The sequence below is a fragment of the Ixodes scapularis genome, unplaced genomic scaffold, assembly GCF_016920785.2.
Source record: "Ixodes scapularis isolate PalLabHiFi unplaced genomic scaffold, ASM1692078v2 PGA_scaffold4__175_contigs__length_147842914, whole genome shotgun sequence".
Taxonomy (NCBI): domain Eukaryota; kingdom Metazoa; phylum Arthropoda; class Arachnida; order Ixodida; family Ixodidae; genus Ixodes; species Ixodes scapularis.
In genome coordinates, this window is record NW_024609879.1 from 122,925,904 (window position 1) to 122,937,751 (window position 11,848).

An 11,848-nucleotide genomic window follows, 5' to 3' on the forward strand; every position below is an offset into this window, starting at 1 on the left:
CCATGACTGTGGAGCAGGAAGCGAAGTGTGCACTTTACGGCTTCCACGGGGAGGGCTTCACTGAGGGCAAGGATGTGACGGGGTTCTTGGTGGTCAGGACCTCAGTCGTGGTGGCAAGAGGTTCCCTGTCGCTGGCGGCGTCCGTGCTGGGCACCACCGCAGCGAGGGTGCTGAGGGGCTTCCCGACGGTGTCCCTGGTGGTCGGGACTACCGTCGTGGCGGCGGACCCCTTGCGTGTGGCGCTCCGCACGGGCACGTCTGCGGCGGGTTCCGAACCGGGCGACAAGGCGCTGCCTCAGAGCCTTCCCCCTGTCCGAGAGGCCGACCGGAAGGCCGACCGGAGGGCCGGCAGGAGCCAGCCTCTCGGGAGCCGACGCTGACCTCTCCGAGCTCGGCTCCGAACCGTCCGAGCTCGGCTCAGACTCCAACTCTGACTCTTCAGGGTCGGAGTCTGACTCCGGTTCTGGCTCGCTCGATGCAAGGCAGATGTTGTGGAGCACTGCACATACCGAAATAATGGCGGTGGCTGTTGAAGGGTGGTAATACAGAGCCCGGTGCCTTTGCAGACACCGGAATCTGTTTTTCAACAGCCCGATGCAGCGCTCCACAACAGACCTGATCGAGGAATGCGCCTTATTAAACCGGCCGCAGGCGGTGGAGGTCGCGTGGTTCCCGGGGACAGGGGTGATGAGCCAAGGCTCCAAGGGGTAGCCGCTGTCACCTACACATGTAGAGGATGGAACATATTACATTCTTTACTTTTTAAAATAAAAGGCAAGAAAACAGCTATGTGCAACTATGTCAATTATAATGTAACTTAAGTGTGACTTAAAAGTGTGTTAATATTTCTGCACTACAGTATCAGTTTACATTATGATTAATTAGCACCAGCTTGCCTGCAAACTCCCTGTTATTTCATGTAACTATGTGTTTTCCTGGTGGGTTGTATGGGATGTGTGCACGATTACTTAGGGGTGCTGTGTTGTATGCAAGTGCATTATTAGGCCCTTGCATCCGACAGATAAAAGCTCTGTTGCTTTTGGGAGTGTGGCCGTGACCTTAGGCACGGGCAGAGCAGAACACGCTGGCCTTGTCTTTGGCAACCAAAGGGATAAGGCGCCAGTTCGACGAACCTCTTTCCTAATCCTCGGTGGAGTTGGAGATGGGGAAAAGAGAGGGGGTGGTTAGATTGGAAAGGAGTCAGGTCCTGTTGGGACACGGAGGGTCTAATAGGAGGAGCTATATAGGCAGACCGAAGAAGAAGGGTCAGGGAAAAGAATCCAGTGTGTGGGACAGAGACGACCCGAGGACAGATTTGGCGAGCCCCAAGTGGCCAAGGAGGAGTTGATCCCATTCCGTACAAACTGACGACCGTCAAAGCGACCAGGCGAGCCCCCAGGTATCAGTGAAAGAGCTCCAACTTCATGCAAAAACCAACCAGCAAGAGGGTACAGGCAGACAGTAACAGTGAGTGGGCCGAACCGGACAGCGACTCGCACTGCGGTCGCATGCCTTGCATAGTCTATCACTGTCGTGAGATTGGTGTAGTGTGGCTTTCGTAGCCTGCAGAGTGTGAGAGTTATGTGGACATAAACAGAGATTAATGGCCAAACTTTGGGTGTTGTCTCACTTCAAGGAGTTCCAGCAACTGTGTCTGTGTGCCTCACAACAAGCACAGTACGTGTGGTACTGTGGCTTTCAAGCAGTGGGAGCCACCGTGTGCGTAAGGAATAAATTTGGTATGCTCACCAAGCAGGAACCGGCCGTCGCGTGGCAGCTGCCCTTGCTCGAGTTGGTTTCGGAGCCAGGAAAATTGCCACACGAAGGAGTCGTGCACCGACCCGGGATACCGTGGGTCGATGCACATTATCCGGCAGTCGGCGTCACACACCTGAAAGTGAGAGAGATATTGACATGTAATTACCTGAATCCACAAGTAGTAGATTGTATACTTATGGTTCACAAAGCAGTCGTAATTTCAGAACCTTTTAAGTTATTTTGTCTGACATATGCATGTCAACACACCTTCCTGGATGCAATAATGTTTTTGTTTTTGTTTTTGTTTTTTTACGGAAGCTTTAACAGACAAGTATTATTTCTGGGAGAAGCGTCTCACGGCTCACATGCTACGTAGAGCACACGCTCGCGCAGTCGTCAGACCCCACAGCCCGCAGTCATAAAACGGCATACTTAAACCGTATCGGCAGTACATATTTTTTTTCTACAGATTTGGGGCGCGTTTTGACAACGTAACATGAGTGTACTTACCACCATCACGTTGAGGGCGTAGAAGTACTTGCGGCACCAGTACGCCGCCTTCGTGACGGTGGGGTCGTTCTTGGACAGGCCGACGATGGAGACCATGGTCCCGTCCACGCAACCGATGACGCCGGGTATCCTGCCGAGCAGCCTGAAGCCCTTCTCCGCGTCGAACCTCTCGCTCGGCGTCTCGGGGAAGTGGATCCAGCCACGCTGGACCCCGAGACGACGCACGATAGCGACGGACACGGCGCGGACCGCAACGCTGACTGTCTTTTGGTCCCGTGCTACGTGTTCGTCGCTCGCCACCATGCCTTGGAAGCTCCCCGTGCCGTAGAAGCGCAGTGCACACAACACTTGAAGCTCCACAGTCATGACCGTCCACGAGGTACGCACTCTCCTCACCTCCGGTTCCTCGCGAAGTTCGTCGCACAACCACCGCACCACGATCTTGGGCAGGCGGTATTGCTTCCGAAAGATCTCCTCCGGGAGCTCGAATGCATCGCGGTGTTCCCGATACAGCCTTTCGGGCGAAAAAAAAAGCTCTATTAAAGAAAAAGTCGATTTGACGAGACGGCGACGCCTCGCCGCTGAAAACATGCTGCCAATGACACCTAGTTCCGAGCAAGTACCTTTTGAAACGTACTCGGTACAAAACGAAACGTCATTTTGTTGTCACGTCCGGTAGCCGACTCCGCCCAGTTTTGCCGACGCCGCCCACATTTTTCTAGGGAAATTACGTCACTTTTGTTTCCAACCAATCAGACGTGATGACGTCACTTCCGTGTACTAAAAAAAGGTACATGTACAATGTCGAACCTAGCTATCATGTAAAACACAAAGTCGGGTGTTCCCTCGCGCGCACAAGCTTGAGACACTGGTTCTTTGATTAAACACCAAAACCTTTATTGGCCTTTACGTTGCCGTGGTGCAGGGTGTATTTGCATCAGTCTTCGCTCGCGCAGGGTCACCTTTGTCAGAGGGGAAGACGAACACCTCATCCGTGGTCGGCTGTCACTAGGTCATCGTGCCTGATGTCTCGCGGCACCCGTGACCCATGCGAGTTCTGCATTGTCCGTGTTTCTTTTCTTGAGGCGCGACTACCTAAATTAAGATTCGGTGATAGAGATACGCCCAGGATGTTAAGTGTCTGTACCGGATGCGAAAGGAATCCACCAAGCTTGTGGTTCGGGGGCTGAATTTGCTTGTCCGAGCTAAAACGCATTGCTACGCATTTGTTGTGACTGATGGTAAAGAAGTTTATGGAGGGCCACCATGTTACCCAGTGCAAATGTGCCTGTAGAGTTACATGGTCGGTGGGTTTTTACACAAGTGATATCACCAAATACAGAAGAACACATTATTCTGTTAGTGCCAGAGTTTAGCAATGTTTTCCTTATATCTACAAAATATTAAATGGGTATGAATTAGTCGTGCTTATCAAATGTTCCCTTTATTTCCAGAGTGAAAGCAATCCAGTCACTTCCAGGGCTTCATCCCTTCTTGATCGATGAGCTTTTGCTCCTGAGCCCAGAAAGCCAGAAGCACTTATCACCATTTATTCAAGATTTTGGCACAATCTCTACCGATTCTTTTCGGTAAAGTACACAATACAATACTGCATCTGAAAGAAAAGCAGGATGACATTAAAATGATGGGCAACCATTGCATAGAATTCATGAATTATAGTAAAGCAGAGTTGTAGTGCTGCCACTTTGAAGTTGGAATCAGTTTGCTCTTAACTATAGACAAGGAATGAAACGAGACCAGAATGGCAATTCTAGTTTTCTGAATTATATTAAATAGAATACCAAATATAACAGTAGGGTTGGCCAAAATTGTCCCTTTTCGATAAACAGCGCATAAGGCTGCACCATGGCAGGACTCACTTTCACTTGCAGGGCCGGACAGTCGATATTGCACCTTTCCTGGTGATCAATAAAAACTGAAATTGCACCCTTTCTAATTTACTGAAATATGAATGGCTGTGGCTAACATTTGTCGAGGAATGACTTGGAATAGAAGTACACGACGCAGCCATTTCACGGAATGTGTAGGGAGCTGTTTGGATGGCCCCAAACCACACTGTCTAGGCCGGAGTTCCTTTGGGCTCCTAGAAAGTGTTCGTGCAGTGTCTAACAGAGGCATGACAACATACTTGTCATGATAAGGAACCCTGATAAGCTTCTTGATCTTTTAAGGGGCCAGCACTGTAAAGTAGACATTGTGGAAACAACACAGATGTGAAGTCTTGTAAACTCCAATGCATAGTTGTAAAGAGCCTCCCTCTTGCAGAATTTCCTTTCATTTATGCAAGATGCACCTTCAGCACCTAAAGTTTTCAATGAGAATCATGTCTTGGTCAATTCGGCAACAGCGGTCGGTGTCTTTCAGAGTGAGTGTGAAATTCGGAAACTTAGCCATGCTGTATTCTGGTGGCCTGCAACCGAATGCGAAGCTTCCACCTTCGTGTACACCAAGCAGCTGAAAGGCTGTATCTTGTGTAGGATTTTGTGTGTGCTGTTGATTTTCATCGTTGTACAGCTGATGGAGTGAACCGCCAGTCCTGCGCAGCATTTTTTTTTTTATAGCCTGCCTGTTATTTAAAATGCGAATGCTGAGAATGAGTCTAATGTGCCGTGCAAGCGAGTGTCTGACGGCAGATGCAAGAGGCAATGAACATTGTAGGAGATATTGTTTTCTCTATACAGCACTGCAAAGCCTTTCACAAAGTGTTGTAAAAGTGACCCCGCATATTCAGATTGAACTTGGCACAACGAAGGTGTGTTCAGAATGGTGGCTGCCGCATGAAAGGTCAAAAAATTTTCATTTACGTTCTTTGCGAGTACGCCCTTGAGGATCACTGGGCCAGTGTAATGAGAGAGCAGCCAAAACTCTGTGGACTTCCAATGGCCCTTGTCCTCAAGTCTCTTCGGTCTACGCACAAACCCTGTAGGCATTTCAGTAGACAATGAAAGGCTCTTTTCTGACGCTTCTTGCCTCTGTGAGGGACCAAGTTGAACCACTAGTAGTCCGGAGATGCCACAAGTTTACAAGCTTCCTCATGACTCCCAAGTGCACTAAGTGCATGGGATCAAGATTTGCCTGCTTTATGCAGTCAGTAGGAAGCTCTGTCAGAACCGAGGCCTCTAGATGGTGGTCAGCGTCCACTTGACACCTTAATGAATGGCCTGCCTTAGGTGTTGCTGCTGTGCTAGCAAAGTTAATTTTAGCACCAAAACTGCCCTCAACAGTGCATTTTGGACATACAGAGTAACCGCTCTATTGGAAACACCAGTTCAAACTGGTACCAGTTTCAAACTTGGTTATTGCTCCAGTTTGACCAGATTCATAATGGTTGAACTGGTCAAGGTGGTTCGAACTAATCACACTGGTTGACTGGTCATGGCGGTTGAACTGGTCATACTGGCTGACTGGTCATGATGGTTGAACTGGTCATGGTGGTTGAACTGGTCATACTGGTTCGACAAAAAAATATTTTGATTTGTTCACGCCACCACTGCGCTCCGGAAATCCTTTCATTATACACAAATGTAGACACAATACGTCTACCAGAAGCATCAAATGAACATACATTGAGTGCATACACATACACGGCACATATAAACATAAGTACAACAGCACACTAACCTGATCACTACCACCGAGCCCTGCGTTTCCGTCTTTTATACTGGTCGTTTTGAACGTACGGAATTTCTCGGTGACCGCCTAAGCAATAAAAAATATTCCCAGCAGGTTGACTTTTTTCCAGCGATGTCATACCTCTGAGAGTATTTTAAACAGTTCAGGGGATTAATCTCTTAGTAAAAAGTAAACGCTCGATCATGCCGTAATTATTTGAAAGCTAATAAATAAAAGTGAGAAAGCCAATAAATAAAGGGAGAAAGAGGGGCCAAACTGGTAACCAGTTCGGTCAATCGGGTTACCGGTTCGACCAGTTCGGCCAGTCTGGTGACCAGTTCGACCAATCCGCTGACCAGTTCGGCCAATCTGGTGACCAGTTAGGCCAATATGGTGACCAGTCAGGCCAATCTGGTAGCCAGTTAGAAGGCAATCTGGTGACCAGTTAGATCAATATGGTTACCAGTTAGACCAGTCTGGCTACCAGTTGCACCAGTTTGATTTCCAGTTAGACCAGTATGACCAGTCCAAATACCAGTTTGACAAGTCCAAATACCAGTCTGTCCAGTTAGAATTTCAAACTGGTCTTTCCAATAGGGCGGTATGTCCTTTGTTTTAAATATAAATGCTCGAGCAAGGGCGTCACCGATAATGGTTGTGATTTTCACTGTGACAGTTGTGCCCAAGAGTAAACTTCCTTTGTATATAACTTCTTTCAGCTCAGCAACTAGTGGCTCCAGGGAGCTTTTTGCACAGTTGGGCTTTGATGGCCCAAAAATGCTCCAATTAGAAAAGGTGCAGTTTGTTTGCTGAAGTCACAGTCTTGCACCAAACACTGAATTGGCCACATTTGTTCCTTTGAGTTTTTGGACAGAGGCAGCCCACCTACATTCAATGAAATGTTCACAGACTCGGGCAAATAAACTCTCTGGAGAAGGATGCACTTCAATCCAGAGACGACACCAAAGTGACAGTACTGGCCAGAGGTAGTGAAATTATCCCTGCTACTTTTCCGGTGTTGCGAAGAGCATGAAGCAATGTTCTAGCATCTGATAGAAAATCTGCGAAACAAGGGTGCGATTTTACGACCCCAAGAAGTGACGTCAGTGTCATCTGTGTAGTTCTCTGCTCAAAACCCCAGTGAACCACAAGGCTGGCAAAGCTGTCAGAGGTGCCAGAAACTTGCTCATATCTCTCTCCAATCTTTGTGCCGACAGCAGTATCAATGCTCAATTAGAAGCAATCAACACTCGCCTCCGACTCAGCGTCTCGAGGCCATTCTGCGAACTCCTCATCGACGTAGAAAGCTTGACGAATGCGTTCCAAGCTTACATTTGTACAGGTGGGACCGTTGTACTCGCAACGCGCAAACAAGAGGAGTTCCCAACGCCACTCTCGCACGTTGCGTGTACAAGGCCGAGGTCGGAATGAATGAAAAGTTGTGTGGCGATCCCGGCACAGTCAAACTTTCAAAAATTGTGCTGATCTCATGGTTCGCTGTTTTTCTGATGTGGCTTTAGTAACGAGAAACCTTTAGGCATAATCGGTCGATTAAAATGAGCACTGAAGCATGTTACACGAAATACAAAACATCGTTTCCTACTTCAGACTAGTCGAAACTAAGCAAAACGGGGGTAGGTCATGCGGCGCTTAGACTAACTATAGAACTATATAGCTCCTACGGAGCAGAGTAGCGCAATCCTTTGAACCCCGTGTTTTGCCGACAACATGGCCGACAAAGCAGCGCGGCACGAGTCACGTGGTACTCAGGGTTCCAGGAGGCAGCCCGCCCTATGGGAGATTACATGGAGATCGACACAACACGGCTGATTAAAAAATGAACGGCGAGTTCACACTTTTCAAAACTAGTCTGTCGTGAAGTTAGTAAAGCACTAAACACTTTACCAAAGTTTTAATAATATCAGATGCGTATGCAAATTCTAAAAAGGCCATTTCCAAGTCAATGGCGTTTGAAGCAGACGATTTTCGCTCGCAGCGGAGATGGGCTTTTCGGGTTGGCCGGAGCGGGTCACATGAATGGTGTGACGTCGCCGTGTCGTCTGCTGTGTGATGCCGCTCAGGCAATTTTTAAAAAAAAAGTCATGTCCTTGTGTGGCACAAAACTTAGCGCAAATTATTCTAAAATGTTTTATTATTACGTCAAAAACAATTGCTATTCCGTACATCCCCGCAATACTGAAGAAACAACGATTTTCTCACGTTCTCCATGCATTTCTGACCGTAGTTGGAATTTCCGGGCGTTCGCCGCTAGTCGCCGAGAGACGGCGTTCTAGGTTGCGCTACTCCATATACGGCTCTGCGCTACTCCAGAGCGCTACTCTGCTCCGAAGGAGCTGTATAGTGCTCTAAGACTAACGAGCTTCGGCTTCCTACGCACCAAAACTCACGTGAGATTTCAGCACCGTAGGGTACAGTCAGTTGCCTCTAAACAGCTTCAAATTTTACCGGCTTTATCACTCTTGCCGCCAAACTCCGCACGCCAAAGACCAAACAAAAACAAAGCAAAATAACGTCAACTCAAACGAACTTTTTTCTTTTTTTTTTTTCTTTTTTTTTGGCATGGATGGATGGATGAATGGTAATGGCTATACCCTTTGTAACGGACGGCAGCTTGCGCCACTCAGCCTAACAATTATGTTTGAGATGAAGGTTGCCAGATGTAATTTGCCTTGTTTCATTTGTTAACACAGAGGTTCGGGCGAGTTGGTTGCTCATGATGTACAGGGGGAACAGCGCACCCGCAGAACAGTCATTCAAATCAACATACACACAAAAGAAAGAAACACGTACTCAGCGCTGACTGACAACTCTATATTTACACTTTTTCTTCTTCTATTTGTGCTATATGCAAGGGCCAGGGAGAGTAACTGGTCTTTTTTTCTTTTCTTTCGATATGATGCTAAATAGTGAACTAAATTGAAATTAATGTAAAGCTAGGTAGTCTAATTCTTTTTATGACAAGGTTAAAGACGGAGTACTAACGCATGTGCCGTTATGTTTCGCAATGTTCTCTGCCTCGATAATTGGCAAGCGTCATAACAAGCTCACAAGAGAAATTATCGAGGCATATTATCGAGGCAGAAATTATCGAGAGGAATAGCTTCCCAGCTCTCTTGGTTGGTGATCTTTTTTAGTAGTGGTTCGGCTTTGCGGTCGAGCCGGCTGCATTCCCAAACAATGTGGCGAAGAGTCGCTCTTGCACCGCATAGTTGGCAGTCTCCCTTGTAGCGATCCGGATACCATCGGCTGAGCTGGGCAGGACTAGGGTAGGTGCCTGTCTGTAGTCGCCGCCAAGCTACCGCTTGTCTTTTGTCCAGCGAGGGATGCGCCGGAGGGTAGCGCATCCTTTCGCCGGCGTAATGACCGAGGATGTCTCGGAACGTAACCAGTCTGTCGCCCCCCGTCAACGATTCGATGGAGGGGTCCGACGTTGCTCCGGCCCGGCGAGTGAGACCTCGGGCCGCGTCGTGAGCCTCCTCGTTGCCGGGGAGCGACGAGTGTGCTGGAGTCCAGATCAGCTTCACCTTCGCAGTCTTTTCAGGATCACCTAGTACGCGAAGCGTAACCGGCGAGATCCGTCCCTTGGTGTATTTACGAATCGCCATCTGTGAATCGCTGACAATGATTTTAGCGTCTTGCAGCTTGAGTGCCAGAGCGATGGCCACTTCCTCGGCTACCTCCGGTTCTGTCGTCCGGACACTGCAGCTCGCAACGATCTTCCCTTGCTTGTCAACCACGGCTGCGGCCATGGCATCCCTGTCGTACCTCGCAGCGTCCGTGTATGTAGACGCCCTCTTCCTTCTCTAGTATATCGAAGGGCCTTGGCTCTCGCCGTTCGTTGCTCCACATGGTGCACGGGGTGAATGTGACGTGGCAGGTTTGGGATGGTAAGCTTCTCCCGGACCCTCCTCGGCACGTCTATTTTCTCGCCCGTTTGTCTTTCGTAGCGGATACCCAGGTTTTCGAGAATGTGACGCCCGGTCGCGCTCTTGTTAGCCGTTCGAGCTGAGACGTCCGTTGCGCCTCGACGATCTCTTCCACGGTGTTGTGTAGGCCCAGTGCCGTCAGCTTTTCATTTGACGTAGAGTCCGGGATGCCAAGTGCTCGCTTATAGGCCTTCCTAATCAAGCAGTCTAGTTTGGCTTTCTCCGCCACTCCGAGCCGTAGGAAGGGAAGGACGTATGCCAGCCGGCTCACGACGAAAGCGCGGACGAGGCGTACAAGATTCCCTACCCTTATTCCGAAGTGACGGCCTGAGATGCGTGAAATCAGCCGGGTGATCTGGTAAGTTGACGCCTTGAGCGATTCGATCATCTTGTAGTTGTTGCCATCCGCCTGGACCCGCAGACCCAGGATGCCAATGCACTTCACCGTCGGGATACGCAGTCCTTGCGAGCACAGCGCGATGTCCGACGGCAGCTGGTGGGACCGAACAGGTTTGAGGAGGAGGAGCTCCGACTTTTGTGGAGAGCAAGTTAGGCCCCTCGGGGTGACGTACTTTTCAATCGTCCGTATCGCTTCTTGTAGCGTGTCTTGGATGAACCCGTCACAGCCGCCGGTCATCCAAAGCGTGATGTCATCTGCGTATATACTGTGGTGCAGCCCCTCGATCTTGCTGAGCTTCACAGGCAACTCAATCATCGCCACGTTAAATAGATATGGCGACAGGACCGAGCCCTGAGGTGTGCCTCGCCCGCCTAGATTGATGCCGTCGGACGTGACGCCACCGATGGAGATTTGCGCCGTCCGACCGCTGAGGAAGTCTTGAATGTAGTTGAACGTGCGTCGCCCCACGCCCAGCTTCTCCAGGTTCTCAAGGACCGCATCATGCCTGATAGCGTCAAAGGCCTTTGTAAGGTCGAGGCCCAGGATCACCCTAGTGTCGAGATGAGAGCTTTTTTCGCCATCTATGATTTGGTGCTTGAGCCTCAGCATCACGTCTTGGGTAGACAAGTGTGGCCGGAATCCAACCATGGTGTGAGGGAACAATTGGTTCCTCTCCATGAAGTCGTTGATTCTCCGTAGAACGACGTGCTCCATTATCTTGCCCACGCAGGACGTGAGCGAGATTGGGCGCAGAGCGTCGAGCTGAGGCTTCTTGCCTGGTTTCGGGATCAGGACCACTTTGGCCGTTTTCCACTGCCGTGGTAGCTGGCCTTGTCTCCAGCACTCGTTGATGTACTTCGTGATGCCGGTTATGGCTTCGTTGCTCAGGTTCCGCAGCATCTTGTTCGTGACGCCGTCCGGTCCCGGAGCAGACTTGGTCTTCAAGTTGCGCAGTGTCTCGGCAACTTCAAACTCAGAAATGTCAGCGTCCAGCACCTCGTCGTCTGCACCGCCATATGTCGTGGGTGTTCTCGGCGGGTTTTCGCCAATATATCGCTTACGGATCTCCTCTACTAGGTCGTACTCGTCACCCAGTAGAGGAGATCCGTAAGCGCATGCCCTCTCTCTCGTTTTACCCCGAAGAACCCGCTGAATTTCTTGGATGTATGCAGAGGGCGCTGCTGTCGAACAAAATGGTGCCGCCCAGAGAGCGCTAAATGGAATGGTCTATTGATAGCACGCAAAAGCAGACAGCGTCGGTGCATGCTACGAGTGTAGTTACACGTGTTGCACGTGCTGGCGTCTGCAGTAGTAACTGTTCTAAAGAAAAAATTCTAAACAAATTGTGCCTTGCACGCGCGTTCGTCAAAGCCTTATTATGATTATTTACTTCGAATATTTTATAAGAGGAAGGCCAACGCGCGCGGACCGTAGAATTACACTTCCAGCGTTCTCCTCGATGCTTGGGTAATTCAGAAAAAGGTCTGTTGGGACGCTGTCTGCTTTTGTTTGCTATCAATACCCGGCTGATTGAGTCAAGGCAATCCGCATTCCAAAGACGCAGCCATGCCGAGAATTATCACGTTCATTTAGGCTTAAG